The sequence below is a fragment of the Eucyclogobius newberryi genome, unplaced genomic scaffold (assembly GCF_026437365.1).
Source record: "Eucyclogobius newberryi isolate DKJ021-1_F unplaced genomic scaffold, fEucNew1.0.hap1 SCAF_3, whole genome shotgun sequence".
NCBI classification, from domain to species: domain Eukaryota; kingdom Metazoa; phylum Chordata; class Actinopteri; order Gobiiformes; family Gobiidae; genus Eucyclogobius; species Eucyclogobius newberryi.
Window position 1 is genome coordinate 41,002,883 of NW_027315945.1, and position 24,507 is coordinate 41,027,389.

The window sequence follows — 24,507 nt, forward strand, 5'->3', positions numbered from 1 at the left end:
GGTGACCTCTGAGTGTAGCCATGGTGTAAACGTAGTGACCTGCAGGTGACCTCTGAGTGTTGCCATGGTGTAAACGTGGTGACCTGCAGGTGACCTCTGAGTGTTGCCATGGTGTAAACGTGGTGACCTGCAGGTGACCTCTGAGTGTTGCCATGGTGTAAACGTAGTGACCTGCAGGTGACCTCTGAGTGTTGCCATGGTGTAAACGTGGTGACCTGCAGGTGACCTCTGAGTGTTGCCATGGTGTAAACGTAGTGACCTGCAGGTGACCTCTGAGTTTTGCCATGGTGTTAACGTAGTGACCTGCAGATGACCTCTGAGTGTTGCCATGGTGTTAACGTAGTGACCTGCAGGTGACCTCTGAGTGTTGCGATGGTGTAAACGTAGTGACCTGCAGGTGACCTCTGAGTGTTGCCATGGTGTAAACGTAGTGACCTGCAGGTGACCTCTGAGTGTTGCCATGGTGTTAACGTGGTGACCTGCAGATGACCTCTGAGTGTTGCCATGGTGTTAACGTGGTGACCTGCAGATGACCTCTGAGTGTTGCCATGGTGTTAACGTAGTGACCTGCAGATGACCTCTGAGTGTTGCCATGGTGTTAACGTAGTGACCTGCAGGTGACCTCTGAGTGTTTCCATGGTGTAAACGTAGTGACCTGCAGGTGACCTCTGAGTGTTGCCATGGTGTAAACTTGGTGACCTGCAGGTGACTTCTGAGTGTTGCCATGGTGTAAACGTAGTGACCTGCAGGTGACCTCTGAGTGTTGCCATGGTGTAAACGTGGTGACCTGCAGGTGACCTCTGAGTGTTGCCATGGTGTAAACGTAGTGACCTGCAGGTGACCTCTGAGTGTTGCCATGGTGTAAACGTAGTGACCTGCAGGTGACCTCTGAGTGTTGCCATGCTGTAAACGTACTGACCTGCAGGTGACCTCTGAGTGTTGCCATGGTGTAAACTTGGTGACCTGCAGGTGACTTCTGAGTGTTGCCATGGTGTAAACGTAGTGACCTGCAGGTGACCTCTGAGTGTTGCCATGGTGTAAACGTGGTGACCTGCAGGTGACCTCTGAGTGTTGCCATGGTGTAAACGTAGTGACCTGCAGGTGACCTCTGAGTGTTGCCATGGTGTAAACGTGGTGACCTGCAGGTGACCTCTGAGTGTTGCCATGGTGTAAACGTGGTGACCTGCAGGTGACCTCTGAGTGTTGCCATGGTGTTAACGTAGTGACCTGCAGATGACCTGAGTGTTGCCATGGTGTAAACGTGGTGACCTGCAGGTGACCTCTGAGTGTTGCCATGGTGTAAACGTGGTGACCTGCAGGTGACCTCTGAGTGTTGCCATGGTGTAAACGTAGTGACCTGCAGATGACCTCTGAGTGTTGCCATGGTGTAAACGTGGTGACCTGCAGGTGACCTCTGAGTGTTTCCATGGTGTAAACGTAGTGACCTGCAGGTGACCTCTGAGTGTTGCCATGGTGTAAACTTGGTGACCTGCAGGTGACTTCTGAGTGTTGCCATGGTGTAAACGTAGTGACCTGCAGGTGACCTCTGAGTGTTGCCATGGTGTAAACGTGGTGACCTGCAGGTGACCTCTGAGTGTTGCCATGGTGTAAACGTAGTGACCTGCAGGTGACCTCTGAGTGTAGCCATGGTGTAAACGTAGTGACCTGCAGGTGACCTCTGAGTGTTGCCATGGTGTAAACGTGGTGACCTGCAGGTGACCTCTGAGTGTTGCCATGGTGTAAACGTGGTGACCTGCAGGTGACCTCTGAGTGTTGCCATGGTGTAAACGTAGTGACCTGCAGGTGACCTCTGAGTGTTGCCATGGTGTAAACGTAGTGACCTGCAGGTGACCTCTGAGTGTTGCCATGGTGTAAACGTGGTGACCTGCAGGTGACCTCTGAGTGTTGCCATGGTGTAAACGTAGTGACCTGCAGGTGACCTCTGAGTGTTGCCATGGTGTTAACGTAGTGACCTGCAGATGACCTCTGAGTGTTGCCATGGTGTTAACGTAGTGACCTGCAGGTGACCTCTGAGTGTTGCCATGGTGTAAACGTAGTGACCTGCAGGTGACCTCTGAGTGTTGCCATGGTGTAAACGTAGTGACCTGCAGGTGACCTCTGAGTGTTGCCATGGTGTTAACGTGGTGACCTGCAGATGACCTCTGAGTGTTGCCATGGTGTTAACGTGGTGACCTGCAGATGACCTCTGAGTGTTGCCATGGTGTTAACGTAGTGACCTGCAGATGACCTCTGAGTGTTGCCATGGTGTTAACGTAGTGACCTGCAGGTGACCTCTGAGTGTTTCCATGGTGTAAACGTAGTGACCTGCAGGTGACCTCTGAGTGTTGCCATGGTGTAAACTTGGTGACCTGCAGGTGACTTCTGAGTGTTGCCATGGTGTAAACGTAGTGACCTGCAGGTGACCTCTGAGTGTTGCCATGGTGTAAACGTGGTGACCTGCAGGTGACCTCTGAGTGTTGCCATGGTGTAAACGTAGTGACCTGCAGGTGACCTCTGAGTGTTGCCATGGTGTAAACGTAGTGACCTGCAGGTGACCTCTGAGTGTTGCCATGCTGTAAACGTACTGACCTGCAGGTGACCTCTGAGTGTTGCCATGGTGTAAACTTGGTGACCTGCAGGTGACTTCTGAGTGTTGCCATGGTGTAAACGTAGTGACCTGCAGGTGACCTCTGAGTGTTGCCATGGTGTAAACGTGGTGACCTGCAGGTGACCTCTGAGTGTTGCCATGGTGTAAACGTAGTGACCTGCAGGTGACCTCTGAGTGTTGCCATGGTGTAAACGTGGTGACCTGCAGGTGACCTCTGAGTGTTGCCATGGTGTAAACGTGGTGACCTGCAGGTGACCTCTGAGTGTTGCCATGGTGTAAACGTGGTGACCTGCAGGTGACCTCTGAGTGTTGCCATGGTGTTAACGTAGTGACCTGCAGATGACCTGAGTGTTGCCATGGTGTAAACGTGGTGACCTGCAGGTGACCTCTGAGTGTAGCCATGGTGTAAACGTAGTGACCTGCAGGTGACCTCTGAGTGTTGCCATGGTGTAAACGTAGTGACCTGCAGGTGACCTCTGAGTGTTGCCATGGTGTAAACGTAGTGACCTGCAGATGACCTCTGAGTGTTGCCATGGTGTTAACGTAGTGACCTGCAGGTGACCTCTGAGTGTTGCCATGGTGTAAACGTAGTGACCTGCAGGTGACCTCTGAGTGTTGCCATGGTGACGGGAGAGTTATGACGTCTCTGCAGAAAGGGACATTTCTTTTGAATGTTGGAAAACACGTTTCTCATCGAGCGAATAGTTTTGGATTAAAATAAAGTGTTATTTTCTCTCCAAAGACAAAAGGCTCAAACGATAAAAAGACTTTGTCTTTTTTAGGAAACGATCATGTGACGCAGACGATGTTCATTTCACCGTTTATAGCTCGTCTTGTCAATCATTTTACTTTAACTATTTGACCTGATGTTAATGGATTTATTATTCCGGATCTTTCTCTCTGATCAGCTGATTCAGACCCCCTCAGGTCCAGGAGAGAAGACCCCCTCAGGTTCATCAGAGGAGAGAAGACCCCCTCAGGTCCATCAGAGGAGAGAAGACCCCCTCAGGTCCATCAGAGGAGAGAAGACCCCCTCAGGTCCAGGAGAGAAGACCCCCTCAGGTCCAGGAGAGAAGACCCCCTCAGGTCCAGGAGAGAAGACCCCCTCAGGTTCATCAGAGGAGAGAAGACCCCCTCAGGTCCATCAGAGGAGAGAAGACCCCCTCAGGTCCATCAGAGAGAGGAGAGAAGACCCCCTCAGGTTCATCAGAGGAGAGAAGACCCCCTCAGGTCCATCAGAGGAGAGAAGACCCCCTCAGGTCCATCAGAGAGAGGAGAGAAGACCCCCTCAGGTCCATCAGGTCCTAGTAAAAATACTACACTACAGTACTTGTGCTAGTACAAACACTACAGTACTTGTGCTAGTACAAACACTACAGTACTTGCGCTAGTACAAACACTACAGTACTTGTGCTAGTACAAACACTACAGTACTTGCGCTAGTACAAACACTACAGTACTTGTGCTAGTACAAATACTACAGTACTTGTGCTAGTACAAACACTACAGTACTTGCGCTAGTACAAACACTACAGTACTTGCGCTAGTACAAACACTACAGTACTTGTGCTAGTACAAACACTACAGTACTTGTGCTAGTACAAACACTACAGTACTTGTGCTAGTACAAATACTACAGTACTTGTGCTAGTACAAATACTACAGTACTTGTGCTAGTACAAATACTACAGTACTTGTGCTAGTACAAACACTACAGTACTTGTGCTAGTAAGAATCCCCTACATAAATGAGCCGATAAAGTGAGGTCAGGTAAAGTGAGCCACATGGTCAGGTAAAGTGAGCCACATGGTCAGGTTAAGTGAGCCACATGGTCAGGTAAAGTGAGCCACATGGTCAGGTAAAGTGAGCCACATGGTCAGGTTAAGTGAGCCACATGGTCAGGTAAAGTGAGCCACATGGTCAGGTAAAGTGAGCCACATGGTCAGCTCCTTTGGCAGAAGGAAAAAAGAATCACAAAGAAATGGACAAAACATCACCAACGATCAAGGACTGGGTTGAGAGAGGGACAGACATCAGGCAAATGGAAAAAATGACATTCAGACTTCATTTGAAAATAGACAGATTTTATTTTAAACGTGATCCTCTTTGTCTCATCTTCACCTGAACACATCACCTGAGATGGAGCCCCGCCCCCTCTACTTCTTTGGTGTTTTATGGCGGTTGGTATCCATAGTTACGTTAGCGCCACCTACTGTTGTTTTTAATGGCACCATCATCCATGTCCTCATCCTCACTATTATCAATAAATATTCCCTAGCATTCCGTTGTTGGGGCGTGGCCGCTGCTAGCGAATTCATATTTCTTATAAAAAAAAATATAAATCTTAAAGTCAGTTGGGAACTTTGTTTTTCAAGTTTTGGCGCCACAAATATTTTAAGAAATAGTATTTTTTTTCAGTCATTATTCATGTGTTTTCTGTTGCGTCACATTGTACTTTTACTCATCCTGATCAAATCTAAATCGTCTTCAGCTGGACGGGCCGCCAGACGGGCCGCTGGACGGGGCGCGGGACGGGCCGCTGGACGGGACGGGCCAGACGGGCCGCGGGACGAGCCGTGGGACGGGCCGCTGGACGGGGCGCGGGACGGGCCAGACGGGCCGCGGGACGAGCCGTGGGACGGGCCGCTGGACGGGGCGCGGGACAGGCTGCCGGACGGGCCAGACGGGCCGCGGGACGAGCCGTGGGACGGGCCGCGGGACGAGTTGCGGGACGGGCCGCCAGACGGGGCGCGGGACGGGCCGCCGGAAGTTCCGTTGTGAGTTTTCACGTGTGCATAGAGATTGTTCCGGAAAGTGAAAACCTTGTCGCAGACTCAACAGCTGTAAGGTTTCTCTCCGGTGTGCAGCCTCCTGTGCTCCAAGAGGTAGCGCTTGTCTCGGAAAAATTTGTGGCAAATTTCACAGTGATGGATCTTCTCCCTCCTGTCGTCGCTCTCCTCCCTCCTGTCGTCGCTCTCCCCCCTCTTGTCGTCGCTCTCCTCCCTCCTGTCGTCGCTCTCCTCCCTCCTGTCGTCGCTCTCCTCCCTCCTGTCGTCGCCGTCGCTCTCCCTCCTGTCGTCGCTCTCCTCCCTCCTGTCGTCGCTCTTCTCTCTTCTCCCTCCTGTCGTCGCTCTTCTCCCTCCTGTCGTCGCTCTCCTCCCTCCTGTCGTCGCTCTCCTCCCTCCTGTCGTCGCTCTCCCCCCTCCTGTCGTCGCTCTCCCCCCTCCTGTCGTCGCTCTCCACCCTCCTGTCGCCGCTCTCCTCCCTTCTGTCGTCGCTCTCCTCCCTCCTGTCGTCGCTCTCCCTCCTGTCGTTGCTCTCCCCCCTATTGTCGTCGCTCTCCCCCCTTCTGTCGTCGCTCTCCCCCCTCCTGTCGTCGCTCTCCTCCCTCCTGTCGTCGCTCTTCTCCCTCCTGTCGTCGCTCTCCTCCCTCCTGTCGTCGCTCTCCCCCCTCCTGTCGTCGCTCTCCCCCCTCCTGTCGTCGCTCTCCTCCCTCCTGTCGTCGCTCTTCTCCCTCTTGTCGTCGCTCTCCCCCCTCCTGTCGTCGCTCTTCTCCCTCCTGTCGTCGCTCTTCTCCCTCCTGTCGTCGCTCTCCTCCCTCCTGTCGTCGCTCTCCCTCCTGTCGTCGCTCTCCTCCCTCCTGTCGTCGCTCTCCCTCCTGTCGTCGCTCTCCTCCCTCCTGTCGTCGCTCTCCCTCCTGTCGTCGCTCTCCCCCCTCTTGTCGTCGCTCTCCCCCTCTTGTCGTCGCTCTTCTCCCTCCTGTCGTCGCTCTCCTCCCTCCTGTCGTCGCTCTCCCTCCTGTCGTCGCTCTCCCCCCTCTTGTCGTCGCTCTCCTCCCTCCTGTCGTCGCTCTTCTCCCTCCTGTCGTCGCTCTTCTCCCTCCTGTCGTCGCTCTTCTCCCTCCTGTCGTCGCTCTCCCCCCTCCTGTCGTCGCTCTCCTCCCTCCTGTCGTCGCTCTTCTCCCTCCTGTCGTCGCTCTTCTCCCTCCTGTCGTCGCTCTTCTCCCTCCTGTCGTCGCTCTCCCCCCTCCTGTCGTCGCTCTTCTCCCTCCTGTCGTCGCTCTCCCCCCTCCTGTCGTCGCTCTCCTCCCTCCTGTCGTCGCTCTCCCTCCTGTCGTCGCTCTCCCTCCTGTCGTCGCTCTCCTCCCTCCTGTCGTCGCTCTCCCTCCTGTCGTCGCTCTCCCCCCTCTTGTCGTCGCTCTCCCCCCTCTTGTCGTCGCTCTTCTCCCTCCTGTCGTCGCCGTCGCTCTCCCTCCTGTCGTTGCTCTCCCTCCTGTCGTCGCTCTCCTCCCTCCTGTCGTCGCTCTTCTCCCTCCTGTCGTCGCTCTTCTCCCTCCTGTGGTCGCTCTTCTCCCTCTTGTCGTCGCTCTCCTCCCTCCTGTCGTCGCTCTCCTCCCTCCTGTCGTCGCTCTCCCTCCTGTCGTCGCTCTCCCCCCTCTTGTCGTCGCTCTTCTCCCTCCTGTCGTCGCTCTCCTCCCTCCTGTCGTCACTCTCCCTCCTGTCGTCGCTCTCCCCCCTCTTGTCGTCGCTCTTCTCCCTCCTGTCGTCGCTCTTCTCCCTCCTGTCGTCGCTCTCCCCCCTCTTGTCGTCGCTCTTCTCCCTCCTGTCGTCGCTCTTCTCCCTCCTTTCGTCGCTCTCCCCCCTTCTGTCGTCGCTCTCCTCCCTCCTGTCGTCGCTCTCCCTCCTGTCGTCGCTCTCCCCCCTCTTGTCGGCGCTCTCCCCCCTCCTGTCGGCGCTCTTCTCCCTCCTGTCGTCGCTCTTCTCCCTCCTGTCGTCGCTCTTCTCCCTCCTGTCGTCGCTCTTCTCCCTCCTGTCGTCGCTCTCCCCCCTCCTGTCGTCGCTCTTCTCCCTCCTGTCGTCGCTCTCCCCCCTCCTGTCGTCGCTCTTCTCCCTCCTGTCGTCGCTCTCCTCCCTCCTGTCGTCGCTCTCCTCCCTCCTGTCGTCGCTCTTCTCCCTCCTGTCGTCGCTCTTCTCCCTCCTGTCGTCGCTCTTCTCCCTCCTGTCGTCGCTCTTCTCCCTCCTGTCGTCGCTCTCCCCCCTCCTGTCGTCGCTCTCCCCCCTCCTGTCGTCGCTCTCCTCCCTCCTGTCGTCGCTCTTCTCCCTCCTGTCGTCGCTCTTCTCCCTCCTGTCGTCGCTCTCCCCCCTCCTGTCGTCGCTCTCCTCCCTCCTGTCGTCGCTCTCCCCCCTCCTGTCGTCGCTCTCCTCCCTTCTGTCGTCGCTCTCCTCCCTCCTGTCGTCGCTCTCCCCCCTCCTGTCGTCGCTCTTCTCCCTCCTGTCGTCGCTCTCCCCCCTCTTGTCGTCGCTCTCCTCCCTCTTGTCGTCGCTCTCCCCCCTCCTGTCGTCGCTCTCCTCCCTCCTGTCGTCGCTCTTCTCCCTCCTGTCGTCGCTCTCCTCCCTCCTGTCGTCGCTCTTCTCCCTCCTGTCGTCGCTCTTCTCCCTCCTGTCGTCGCTCTCCTCCCTCCTGTCGTCGCTCTCCCTCCTGTCGTCGCTCTTCTCCCTCCTGTCGTCGCTCTTCTCCCTCCTGTCGTCGCTCTTCTCCCTCCTGTCGTCGCTCTTCTCCCTCCTGTCGTCGCTCTCCCCCCTCCTGTCGTCGCTCTTCTCCCTCCTGTCGTCGCTCTTCTCCCTCCTGTCATCGCTCTCCCCCCTCCTGTCGTCGCTCTTCTCCCTCCTGTCGTCGCTCTCCTCCCTTCTGTCGTCGCTCTCCTCCCTCCTGTCGTCGCTCTCCTCCCTCCTGTCGTCGCTCTCCCCCCTCCTGTCGTCGCTCTTCTCCCTCCTGTCGTCGCTCTCCCCCCTCTTGTCGTCGCTCTTCTCCCTCTTGTCGTCGCTCTCCCCCCTCCTGTCGTCGCTCTTCTCCCTCCTATCGTCGCTCTCCTCCCTCCTGTCGTCGCTCTCCCTCCTGTTGTCGCTCTCCTCCCTCCTGTCGTCGCTCTCCCTCCTGTCGTCGCTCTCCTCCCTCCTGTCGTCGCTCTCCCTCCTGTCGTCGCTCTCCTCCCTCCTGTCGTCGCTCTCCCTCCTGTCGTCGCTCTCCCCCCTCTTGTCGTCGCTCTCCCCCCTCTTGTCGTCGCTCTCCCCCCTCTTGTCGTCGCTCTCCCCCCTCTTGTCGTCGCTCTCCCCCCTCTTGTCGTCGCCGTCGCTCTCCCTCCTGTCGTTGCTCTCCCTCCTGTCGTCGCTCTCCTCCCTCCTGTCGTCGCTCTTCTCCCTCCTGTCGTCACTCTTCTCCCTCCTGTCGTCGCTCTCCTCCCTCCTGTCGTCGCTCTCCCTCCTGTCGTCGCTCTTCTCCCTCCTGTGGTCGCTCTTCTCCCTCTTGTCGTCGCTCTTCTCCCTCCTGTCGTCGCTCTCCTCCCTCCTGTCGTCGCTCTCCCTCCTGTCGTCGCTCTCCCCCCTCTTGTCGTCGCTCTTCTCCCTCCTGTCGTCGCTCTCCTCCCTCCTGTCGTCGCTCTCCCTCCTGTCGTCGCTCTCCCCCCTCTTGTCGTCGCTCTTCTCCCTCCTGTCGTCGCTCTTCTCCCTCCTGTCGTCGCTCTCCCCCCTCTTGTCGTCGCTCTTCTCCCTCCTGTCGTCGCTCTTCTCCCTCCTGTCGTCGCTCTCCCCCCTTCTGTCGTCGCTCTCCTCCCTCCTGTCGTCGCTCTCCCTCCTGTCGTCGCTCTCCCCCCTCTTGTCGTCGCTCTCCTCCCTCCTGTCGTCGCTCTTCTCCCTCCTGTCGTCGCTCTTCTCCCTCCTGTCGTCGCTCTTCTCCCTCCTGTCGTCGCTCTTCTCCCTCCTGTCGTCGCTCTTCTCCCTCCTGTCGTCGCTCTTCTCCCTCCTGTCGTCGCTCTTCCCCCTCCTGTCGTCGCTCTTCTCCCTCCTGTCGTCGCTCTCCCCCCTCCTGTCGTCGCTCTTCCCCCTCCTGTCGTCGCTCTTCTCCCTCCTGTCGTCGCTCTCCCCCCCTGTCGTCGCTCTCCCCCCTCTTGTCGTCGCTCTTCTCCCTCTTGTCGTCGCTCTCCCCCCTCCTGTCGTCGCTCTTCTCCCTCCTGTCGTCGCTCTTCTCCCTCCTGTCGTCGCTCTCCTCCCTCCTGTCGTCGCTCTCCTCCCTCCTGTCGTCGCTCTCCCTCCTGTCGTCGCTCTCCCCCCTCTTGTCGTCGCTCTTCTCCCTCCTGTTGTCGCTCTTCTCCCTCCTGTCGTCGCTCTTCTCCCTCCTGTCGTCGCTCTTCTCCCTCCTGTCGTCGCTCTTCTCCCTCCTGTCGTCGCTCTCCCCCCTCCTGTCGTCGCTCTCCTCCCTCCTGTCGTCGCTCTTCTCCCTCCTGTCGTCGCCGTCGCTCTCCCTCCTGTCGTCGCTCTCCTCCCTCCTGTCGTCGCTCTCCCTCCTGTCGTCGCTCTCCCCCCTCTTGTCGTCGCTCTTCTCCCTCCTGTCGTCGCTCTTCTCCCTCCTGTCGTCGCTCTTCTCCCTCCTGTCGTCGCTCTTCTCCCTCCTGTCGTCGCTCTCCCCCCTCCTGTCGTCGCTCTCCTCCCTCCTGTCGTCGCTCTTCTCCCTCCTGTCGTCACCGTCGCTCTCCCTCCTGTCGTCGCTCTCCCCCCTGTCGTCGCTCTCCCCCCTCCCGTCGTCGCTCTTCTTGCTCGTGTGTTTACTCTTCACGTGTCTCAGAAGCTCGCTCTGGAACCGGAACCTTCTCTGGCAGGCCGGACACGTCAGGTGCTTGTGCCGAGACTCCAGCTTCTTCTGGATTTTGCTCCTGAAGGAAAACGTCTCGTCGTGAAAGCAGCGCTTGTGCTTCCTCAGGTTCCCGTGGGTGGAGAAGGTCTTGTTGCACTGGAAGCACGTCAGCCGGTCCTCGCGAAAAGGCGGAGGACACGTCTGGGCGCTCGGCGTGTTGGGCCCCGGGTCCTCGCAGCCCGAGGGCCGTTTCGGCGTGTTGGGCCCCGGGTCCTCGCAGCCAGAGGGCCGTTTCCTCAGGTGGATCTCCATGTGGCGCTCCAGATGGTTCTTGGTCTTGAAGTGCGAGCCACATTCCGAACACTCGAAGGCGCGGCTCTCCTCGTGGGCGAACATGTGCCTCTTCAGCGTTGACTTGTGACTGAAGGACTTGTCACAGACGGAGCACCTGAAAGCGTCCCGGGGCGCTCCGCCCGAAGCTCGCGGGACGGTCTTTGGCCCACCGCGTCCCACGTCTCCCGATTGGGACGAGTTCTCCGTCTGTGGGTCGTCTTGGTCCGAGGAGTTCTCCGTCAGCATCTCCACGTCTGAGCGAGCGCTTTTCTCCACGTCTGAGCGAGCGCTTTTCTCCACGTCTGAGCGAGCGCTTTTCTCCACGTCTGAGCGAGCGCTTTTCTCCACGTCTGAGCGAGCGCTTTTCTCCACGTCTGAGCGAGCGCTTTTCTCCACGTCTGAGCGAGCGCTTTTCTCCACGTCTGAGCGAGCGCTTTTCTCCACGTCTGAGCGAGCGCTTTTCTCCACCTCGTCCTCCTTCGACAGGAGCTTCTGTTTCCAGTCGTTGTCTTCAGTGTCGGACGAGTTTTCAGTCACTATTTCCTGATCTGCTTCTGAAAAAAAAAAGAGAAAACATTATATAAGTCATACATTTTTAAATAATTTTACATGTAGAGGCCGAAAAGTTTATCCTTTTATTTATGCTTTTACTCTACTTTCCACCACTGGTTACTCACTGGTCACTCACTGGTCACTCACTGGTCACTGACTCAGCTAAAGCTTTGTTCAGTACTTTCTTCTCTGTAAATTATTGATTAGACGCAAGACGTTTGTGCTCAAAGTTCCTAGTGAGAAACAGAGTTGCACTTATATTACACTCGTTACACTTATTCTACACTTATGCTACACTCGTGCTACACTTATACTACAATAATGCTACACTTATGCTACACTTATGCTACACTCGTGCTAAACTCGTGCTACACTCGTGTTACACTTATATTACACTCGTGCTACACTCATTGTTACACTTATGCTACACTCATGCTACACTCATGCTACACTTATGCTACACTCATGCTACACTTATGCTATACTCGTGCTACACTCGTTACACTTATATTACACTCGTGCTACACTCGTGTTAAACTTATGCTACACTCGTGCTACACTCGTGTTACACTCGTGCTACACTTATGCTACACTAATGCTACACTAGTGCTACACTAATGCTACACTACTGCTACACTCGTGTTACACTCGTGTTACACTCGTGCTACACTCGTGTTACACTTATATTGCACTCGTGTTACACTTATTACACTCGTGCTAGACTCGTGCTACACTTTTGCTACACTCGTGCTACACTTATGCTACACTCGTGCTACACTTATGCTACACTAGTGCTACACTTATGCTACACTCGTGTTAAACTTATATTACAATCGTGCTACACTTATGCTACACTCGTGTTACACTCGTGTTACACTCGTGCTACAATCGTGTTACACTTATATTGCACTCGTGCTACACTTATATTGCACTCGTGCTACACTTATATTGCACTCGTGCTACACTTATATTACACTCGTGTTAAACTAGTGATACACTCGTGTTTAACTTATATTACACTCGTGCTACACTTATGCTACACTCGTGCTACACTTATGCTACACTAGTGCTACACTTATGCTACACTCGTGTTAAACTTATATTACAATCGTGCTACACTTATACTACAATAATGCTACACTTATGCTACACTTATGCTACACTCGTGCTACACTTATACTACAATAATGCTACACTTATGCTACACTTATGCTACACTCGTGCTAAACTCGTGCTACACTCGTGTTACACTTATATTACACTCGTGCTACACTCATTGTTACACTTATGCTACACTCATGCTACACTCATGCTACACTTATGCTACACTCATGCTACACTCATGCTACACTCATGCTATACTCGTGCTACACTTATGCTACACTCGTTACACTTATATTACACTCGTGCTACACTCGTGTTAAACTTATGCTACACTCGTGCTACACTCGTGTTACACTCGTGCTACACTTATGCTACACTAATGCTACACTAGTGCTACACTAATGCTACACTACTGCTACACTCGTGTTACACTCGTGTTACACTCGTGCTACACTCGTGTTACACTTATATTGCACTCGTGTTACACTTATTACACTCGTGCTAGACTCGTGCTACACTTTTGCTACACTCGTGCTACACTTATGCTACACTCGTGCTACACTTATGCTACACTAGTGCTACACTTATGCTACACTCGTGTTAAACTTATATTACAATCGTGCTACACTTATGCTACACTCGTGTTACACTCGTGTTACACTCGTGCTACAATCGTGTTACACTTATATTGCACTCGTGCTACACTTATATTGCACTCGTGCTACACTCGTGCTACACTTATATTGCACTCGTGTTACTTATATTGCACTCGTGCTACACTTGTGTTACACTCGTGCTACACTCGTTGTTACACTTGTGCTACACTCGTGCTACACTCGTGCTACACTTATATTACTCGTGTTACACTCGTGCTACACTTATATTACTCGTGTTACACTCGTGCTACACTTATATTACACTCGTGTTAAACTAGTGATACACTCGTGTTTAACTTATATACACTCGTGCTACACTCGTGCTACACTCGTGCTATACTCGTGCTACACTCCTGCTACACTCGTGCTACACTCCTGCTACACTCCTGCTACACTTATATTACACTCGTGTTACACTCGTGCTACACTTATATTACACTCGTGCTACACTCGTGCCAGACTCGTGCCACACTCGTGCCACACTCGTGCCACACTCGTTACACTTATATTACACTCGTGCTACACTTATGCTACACTCATGCTACACTTGTGCTACACTCGTTACACTTATATTACACTCGTGCTACACTCGTGTTAAACTTATATTACACTCGTGCTACACTTATGCTACACTCGTGCTACACTTATGCTACACTAGTGCTACACTAATGCTACACTACTGCTACACTAATGCTACACTCGTGTTAAACTTATATTACAATCGTGCTACACTTATGCTACACTCGTGCTACACTCGTGTTACACTCGTGCTACACTTATATTGCACTCGTGCTACACTTATATTGCACTCGTGCTACACTTATATTGCACTCGTGCTACACTTATATTGCACTCGTGCTACACTTATATTGCACTCGTGCTACACTCGTGCTACACTTATATTGCACTCGTGTTACTTATATTGCACTCGTGCTACACTCGTGTTACACTCGTGCTACACTCGTTGTTACACTCGTGCTACACTCGTTGTTACACTCGTGCTACACTCGTGCTACACTTATATTACTCGTGTTACACTCGTGCTACACTTATATTACTCGTGTTACACTCGTGCTACACTTATATTACACTCGTGTTAAACTAGTGATACACTCGTGTTTAACTTATATACACTCGTGCTACACTCGTGCTACACTCGTGCTACACTCCTGCTACACTCGTTGTTACACTCCTGCTACACTTATATTACACTCGTGTTACACTTGTGCTACACTTATATTACACTCGTGTTACACTCGTGCTACACTTATATTACACTCGTGTTACACTCGTGCTACACTTATATTACACTCGTGCCACACTCGTGCCACACTCGTGCCACACTCGTGCCACACTCGTGCCACACTCGTTACACTTATATTACACTCATGCTACACTCGTGCTACACTCGTGTTAAACTTATATTACACTCGTGCTACACTTATGCTACACTCGTGCTACACTTATGCTACACTAGTGCTACACTAATGCTACACTACTGCTACACTAATGCTACACTCGTGTTAAACTTATATTACAATCGTGCTACACTTATGCTACACTCGTGTTACACTCGTGTTACACTTGTGCTACACTCGTGCTACACTTATGCTACACTCGTTGTTACACTTATATTACACTCGTGCTACACTTATGCTACACTCGTGCTACACTTATGCTACACTAGTGCTACACTAATGCTACACTACTGCTACACTAATGCTACACTCGTGTTAAACTTATATTACAATCGTGCTACACTTATGCTACACTCGTGCTACACTTATATTGCACTCGTGCTACACTTATATTGCACTCGTGCTACACTTATATTGCACTCGTGCTACACTCGTGCTACACTTATATTGCACTCGTGTTACTTATATTGCACTCGTGCTACACTCGTGTTACACTCGTGCTACACTCGTTGTTACACTCTTGCTACACTTATGCTACACTTATGCTACACTCGTGTTACACTTATATTACACTTGTGCTACACTTACATTGCACTCGTGCTACACTCGTGTTAAACTTATATTGCACTCGTGTTACACTTATTGCACTCGTGTTAAGATTATATTGCACTCGTGTTAAGATTATATTGCACTCGTGTTAAGATTATATTGCACTCGTGCTACACTTATATTGCACTCGTGCTACACTCGTTGTTACACTCGTGCTACACTTATATTGCACTCGTGCTACACTCGTTGTTACACTCGTGCTACACTTATATTACACTTATGCTACACTTATATTGCACTCGTGTTAAGATTATATTGCACTCGTGCTACACTCGTTGTTACACTCGTGCTACACTTATATTACACTTGTGCTACACTTATATTACACTTGTGCTACACTCGTTGTTACACTCGTGCTACACTCGTGCTACACTCATATAAGTGTAGCACGAGTGTAATATAAATGTAACACGAGTGTAGCATAAGTGTAACACGAGTGTAGCATAAGTGTAGCACGAGTGTAACATGAGTGTAATATTGCACTCGTGCTACACTCGTGCTACACTCGTGTTAAACTTATATTACACTCGTGCTACACTTATATTACACACGTGTGTTGGACGTATGTAAGATGTATGTTAGGCGCGTGTTAGGCGTGTGTTAGGCGCGTGTTAAGCGCGTGTTAGGCGTATGTTAGGCGTATGTTAGGTGTGGGTTGGATGTATGTTAGGCGTATGTTAGGTGTGGGTTGGATGTATGTTAGGTGTATGTTAGGCGTGGGTTAGATGTATGTTAGGTGTATGTTAGGCGTGGGTTAGATGTATGTTAGGCGCGTGGTAGGCGTATGTTAGGCGTATGTTAGGTGTGGGTTGGATGTATGTTAGGTGTATGTTAGGCGTGGGTTAGATGTATGTTAGGTGTATGTTAGGCGTGGGTTAGATGTATGTTAGGCGCGTGGTAGGCGTATGTTAGGCGTATGTTAGGTGTGGGTTGGATGTATGTTAGGCGTATGTTAGGCGTGGGTAAGATGTATGTTAGGCGTATGTTAGGCGTGGGTTAGATGTATGTTAGGCGCGTGTTAGGCGCATGTTAGGCGTGTGTTAAGCGCGTGTTAGGCGTATGTTAGGCGTATGTTAGGTGTGGGTTGGATGTATGTTAGGTGTATGTTAGGCGTGGGTTAGATGTATGTTAGGTGTATGTTAGGCGTGGGTTGGATGTATGTTAGGTGTATGTTAGGCGTGGGTTGGATGTATGTTAGGCGCGTGGTAGGCGTATGTTAGGCATATGTTACACGTGTGTCAGACTTGCTCTGTGCTCTCTTGCGCGGGGCACGTGCGCGCTTCCGTCGGTGGTTTTCTGCCGTAGATGGCGCACTTCCTGCTCCAGCAGCGTCACCGTGGCCTCAAACAACGCCCACATCTCCCGCGCAAAGGCCGCGTGGCGCTCGTTGAACAAAGTGCGCAGCCGCAGTCCCGCAGACACGTCCCGGTCCTCGCGCTGGTGTCGCTCCTGCATCACGACCTCCATGATCACGACCGGCGCCGGTACCGCGACAGCAGCGGTCTCCATGTATCCCGGACCGGAAGAGGCGTGTCTCCCGTTCTAAGCTGTGATCTCGCGTGATCTCCAGGCGCGAGGGAAAAGTGAAGAAAACTTGAAGCTTGAAAACACTTTGTTTCTCCAGAAGCTTCAGATTTACACTTTATGTGTTTAAAAAGTCAAGTGTTCAGTAGAAATAATCATTTGACTGACTAAACACTGACTAAACACTGACTTAACACTGACTAAACACTGACTTAACACTGACTAAACACTGACTTAACACTGACTAAACACTGACTTAACACTGACTTAACACTGACTTAACACTGACTTAACACTGACTTAACACTGACTTAACACTGACTAAACACTGACTTAACACTGACTAAACACTGACTTAACACTGACTTAACACTGACTAAACACTGACTTAACACTGACTAAACACTGACTTAACACTGACTAAACACTGACTTAACACTGACTTAACACTGACTTAACACTGACTTAACACTGACTAAACACTGACTTAACACTGACTATACACTGACTTAACACTGACTTAACACTGACTTAACACTGACTAAACACTGACTTAGCACTGACTTAACACTGACTAAACACTGACTAAACACTGACTTAACACTGACTAAACACTGACTTAACACTGACTATACACTGACTATACACTGACTTAACACTGACTAAACACTGACTTAACACTGACTAAACACTGACTTAACACTGACTTAACACTGACTTAACACTGACTTAACACTGACTAAACACTGACTTAACACTGACTTGACACTGACTTGACACTGACTTAACACTGACTAAACACTGACTTAACACTGACTTAACACTGACTTAACACTGACTAAACACTGACTAAACACTGACTTAACACTGACTTAACACTGACTTAACACTGACTTAACACTGACTAAACACTGACTTAACACTGACTAAACACTGACTAAACACTGACTAAACACTGACTTAACACTGACTAAACACTGACTTAACACTGACTTAACACTGACTTAACACTGACTTAACACTGACTATACACTGACTTAACACTGACTTAACACTGACTTAACACTGACTTAACACTGACTTAACACTGACTAAACACTGACTTAACACTGACTAAACACTGACTTAACACTGACTTAACACTGACTTAACACTGACTAAACACTGACTTAACACTGACTAAACACTGACTTAACACTGACTAAACACTGACTTAACACTGACTTAACACTGACTTAACACTGACTAAACACTGACTTAACACTGACTTAACACTCACTTAACACTGACTAAACACTGACTTAACACTGACTAAACACTGACTAAACACTGACTTAGCACTGACTTAACACTGACTAAACACTGACTTAACACTGATTAAACACTGACTTAACACTGACTAAACACTGACTTAACACTGACTAAACACTGACTTAACACTGACTATACACTGACTATACACTGACTATACACTGACTTAACACTGACTTAACACTGACTAAACACTGACTTAACACTGACTTAACACTGACTAAACACTGACTTAACACTGACTTAACACTGACTTAACACTGACTAAACACTGACTTAACACTGACTAAACACTGACTTAACACTGACTTGACACTGACTAGACACTGACTTAACACTGACTTAACACTGACTTAACACTGACTAAACACTGACTTAACACTGACTTAACACTGACTAAACACTGACTTAACACTGACTAAACACTGACTTAACACTGACTTGACACTGACTTGACACTGACTAAACACTGACTTAACACTGACTTAACACTGACTAAACACTGACTATACACTGACTTAACACTGACTTAACACTGACTTAACACTGACTAAACACTGACTTAACACTGACTAAACACTGACTTAACACTGACTAAACACTGACTATACACTGACTTAACACTGACTTAACACTGACTAAACACTGACTTAACACTGACTAAACACTGACTTAACACTGACTTAACACTGACTAAACACTGACTTAACACTGACTAAACACTGACTTAACACTGACTAAACACTGACTTAACACTGACTATACACTGACTTAACACTGACTTAACACTGACTTAACACTGACTTAACACTGACTAAACACTGACTTAACACTGACTAAACACTGACTAAACACTGACTTAACACTGACTTAACACTGACTAAACACTGACTTAACACTGACTAAACACTGACTATACACTGACTTAACACTGACTAAACACTGACTTAACACTGACTTAACACTGACTTAACACTGACTATACACTGACTTAACACTGACTAAACACTGACTATACACTGACTTAACACTGACTAAACACTGACTTAACACTGACTAAACACTGACTTAACACTGACTTGACACTGACTAAACACTGACTTAACACTGATTTAACACTGACTTAACACTGACTTAACACTGACTAAACACTGACTTAACACTGACTAAACACTGACTAAACACTGACTAAACACTGACTTAACACTGACTTAACACTGACTAAACACTGACTTAACACTGACTTGACACTGACTAAACACTGACTTAACACTGACTAAACACTGACTAAACACTGACTTAACACTGACTAAACACTGACTTAACACTGACTTGACACTGACTTAACACTGACTTAACACTGACTTAACACTGACTAAACACTGACTTAACACTGACTAAACACTGACTTAACACTGACTTAACACTGACTTAACACTGACTTAACACTGACTAAACACTGACTTAACACTGACTAAACACTTACTTAACACTGACTATACACTGACTTAACACTGACTTAACACTGACTAAACACTGACTTAACACTGACTAAACACTGACTAAACACTGACTTAGCACTGACTTAACACTGACTAAACACTGACTTAACACTGACTAAACACTGACTATACACTGACTTAACACTGACTAAACACTGACTTAACACTGACTAAACACTGACTTAACACTGACTATACACTGACTATACACTGACTTAACACTGACTTAACACTGACTAAACACTGACTTAACACTGACTTAACACTGACTAAACACTGACTTAACACTGACTTAACACTGACTTAACACTGACTTAACACTGACTAAACACTGACTTAACACTGACTTGACACTGACTAGACACTGACTTAACACTGACTTAACACTGACTTAACACTGACTAAACACTGACTTAACACTGACTTAACACTGACTTAACACTGACTAAACACTGACTTAACACTGACTATACACTGACTTAACACTGACTTAACACTGACTAAACACTGACTATACACTGACTTAACACTGACTAAACACTGACTTAACACTGACTAAACACTGACTATACACTGACTTAACACTGACTTAACACTGACTAAACACTGACTTAACACTGACTAAACACTGACTTAACACTGACTTAACACTGACTAAACACTGACTTAACACTGACTAAACACTGACTTAACACTGACTAAACACTGACTTAACACTGACTAAACACTGACTTAACACTGACTTAACACTGACTAAACACTGACTTAACACTGACTAAACACTGACTTAACACTGACTTAACACTGACTTAACACTGACTTAACACTGACTAAACACTGACTTAACACTGACTTAACACTGACTATACACTGACTTAACACTGACTTAACACTGACTTAACACTGACTAAACACTGACTTAACACTGACTAAACACTGACTAAACACTGACTTAGCACTGACTTAACACTGACTAAACACTGACTATACACTGACTTAACACTGACTAAACACTGACTTAACACTGACTAAACACTGACTTAACACTGACTATACACTGACTATACACTGACTATACACTGACTTAACACTGACTTAACACTGACTAAACACTGACTAAACACTGACTTAACACTGACTAAACACTGACTATACACTGACTTAACACTGACTTAACACTGACTTAACACTGACTAAACACTGACTTAACACTGACTAAACACTGACTTAACACTGACTATACACTGACTTAACACTGACTTAACACTGACTAAACACTGACTTAACACTGACTAAACACTGACTTAACACTGACTTAACACTGACTAAACACTGACTTAACACTGACTAAACACTGACTTAACACTGACTAAACACTGACTTAACACTGACTATACACTGACTTAACACTGACTTAACACTGACTTAACACTGACTAAACACTGACTTAACACTGACTAAACACTGACTAAACACTGACTTAACACTGACTTAACACTGACTAAACACTGACTTAACACTGACTAAACACTGACTATACACTGACTTAACACTGACTAAACACTGACTTAACACTGACTTAACACTGACTTAACACTGACTATACACTGACTTAACACTGACTTAACACTGACTAAACACTGACTATACACTGACTTAACACTGACTAAACACTGACTTAACACTGACTAAACACTGACTTAACACTGACTTGACACTGACTAAACACTGACTTAACACTGATTTAACACTGACTTAACACTGACTTAACACTGACTAAACACTGACTTAACACTGACTAAACACTGACTAAACACTGACTAAACACTGACTTAACACTGACTAAACACTGACTTAACACTGACTTGACACTGACTAAACACTGACTTAACACTGACTAAACACTGACTTAACACTGACTAAACACTGACTTAACACTGACTTGACACTGACTTAACACTGACTTAACACTGACTTAACACTGACTAAACACTGACTTAACACTGACTAAACACTGACTTAACACTGACTTAACACTGACTTAACACTGACTTAACACTGACTTAACACTGACTAAACACTGACTTAACACTGACTAAACACTGACTTAACACTGACTAAACACTGACTAAACACTTACTTAACACTGACTATACACTGACTTAACACTGACTTAACACTGACTAAACACTGACTTAACACTGACTAAACACTGACTAAACACTGACTTAGCACTGACTTAACACTGACTAAACACTGACTTAACACTGACTAAACACTGACTATACACTGACTTAACACTGACTAAACACTGACTTAACACTGACTAAACACTGACTTAACACTGACTATACACTGACTATACACTGACTTAACACTGACTTAACACTGACTAAACACTGACTTAACACTGACTTAACACTGACTTAACACTGACTTAACACTGACTTAACACTGACTAAACACTGACTTAACACTGACTAAACACTGACTTAACACTGACTTAACACTGACTTAACACTGACTAAACACTGACTTAACACTGACTAAACACTGACTTAACACTGACTAAACACTGACTTAACACTGACTTAACACTGACTTAACACTGACTAAACACTGACTTAACACTGACTTAACACTCACTTAACACTGACTAAACACTGACTTAACACTGACTAAACACTGACTAAACACTGACTTAGCACTGACTTAACACTGACTAAACACTGACTTAACACTGATTAAACACTGACTTAACACTGACTAAACACTGACTTAACACTGACTAAACACTGACTTAACACTGACTATACACTGACTATACACTGACTATACACTGACTTAACACTGACTTAACACTGACTAAACACTGACTTAACACTGACTTAACACTGACTAAACACTGACTTAACACTGACTTAACACTGACTTAACACTGACTAAACACTGACTTAACACTGACTAAACACTGACTTAACACTGACTTGACACTGACTAGACACTGACTTAACACTGACTTAACACTGACTTAACACTGACTAAACACTGACTTAACACTGACTTAACACTGACTAAACACTGACTTAACACTGACTAAACACTGACTTAACACTGACTTGACACTGACTAAACACTGACTTAACACTGACTTAACACTGACTAAACACTGACTATACACTGACTTAACACTGACTTAACACTGACTTAACACTGACTAAACACTGACTTAACACTGACTAAACACTGACTTAACACTGACTAACACTGACTATACACTGACTTAACACTGACTAACACTGACTAAACACTGACTTAACACTGACTAAACACTGACTTAACACTGACTTAACACTGACTAAACACTGACTTAACACTGACTAAACACTGACTTAACACTGACTAAACACTGACTTAACACTGACTATACACTGACTTAACACTGACTTAACACTGACTTAACACTGACTAAACACTGACTTAACACTGACTAAACACTGACTAAACACTGACTTAACACTGACTTAACACTGACTAAACACTGACTTAACACTGACTAAACACTGACTATACACTGACTTAACACTGACTAAACACTGACTTAACACTGACTTAACACTGACTTAACACTGACTATACACTGACTTAACACTGACTAAACACTGACTATACACTGACTTAACACTGACTAAACACTGACTTAACACTGACTAAACACTGACTTAACACTGACTTGACACTGACTAAACACTGACTTAACACTGATTTAACACTGACTTAACACTGACTTAACACTGACTAAACACTGACTTAACACTGACTAAACACTGACTAACACTGACTAAACACTGACTTAACACTGACTTAACACTGACTAAACACTGACTTAACACTGACTTGAACACTGACTAAACACTGACTTAACACTGACTAAACACTGACTAAACACTGACTTAACACTGACTAAACACTGACTTAACACTGACTTGACACTGACTTAACACTGACTAACACTGACTTAACACTGACTAAACACTGACTTAACACTGACTAAACACTGACTAACACTGACTTAACACTGACTTAACACTGACTTAACACTGACTAAACACTGACTTAACACTGACTAAACACTTACTTAACACTGACTATACACTGACTTAACACTGACTTAACACTGACTAAACACTGACTTAACACTGACTAAACACTGACTAAACACTGACTAAACACTGACTTAACACTGACTAAACACTGACTTAACACTGACTAACACTGACTATACACTGACTTAACACTGACTAAACACTGACTTAACACTGACTAACTGACTAACACTGACTAACACTGACTAACACTGACTTAACACTGACTTACACTGACTAAACACTGACTTAACACTGACTTAACACTGACTAAACACTGACTTAACACTGACTTAACACTGACTTAACACTGACTTAACACTGACTAAACACTGACTTAACACTGACTTAACACTGACTAAACACTGACTTAACACTGACTTAACACTGACTAACACTGACTAAACACTGACTAAACACTGACTTAACACTGACTTAACACTGACTAAACACTGACTTAACACTGACTAAACACTGACTTAACACTGACTTAACACTGACTAAACACTGACTATACACTGACTTAACACTGACTAAACACTGACTTAACACTGACTAACACTGACTATACACTGACTTAACACTGACTTAACACTGACTAAACACTGACTTAACACTGACTTAACACTGACTAAACACTGACTTAACACTGACTAAACACTGACTTACACTGACTAACACTGACTAACACTGACTAAACACTGACTTAACACTGACTAAACACTGACTTAACACTGACTAAACACTGACTAAACACTGACTTAACACTGACTAAACACTGACTTAACACTGACTTAACACTGACTTAACACTGACTTAACACTGACTAAACACTGACTTAACACTGACTTAACACTGACTAGACACTGACTTAACACTGACTTAACACTGACTTAACACTGACTAAACACTGACTTAACACTGACTAAACACTGACTAAACACTGACTTAGCACTGACTTAACACTGACTAAACACTGACTATACACTGACTTAACACTGACTAAACACTGACTTAACACTGACTAAACACTGACTTAACACTGACTATACACTGACTATACACTGACTATACACTGACTTAACACTGACTTAACACTGACTAAACACTGACTAAACA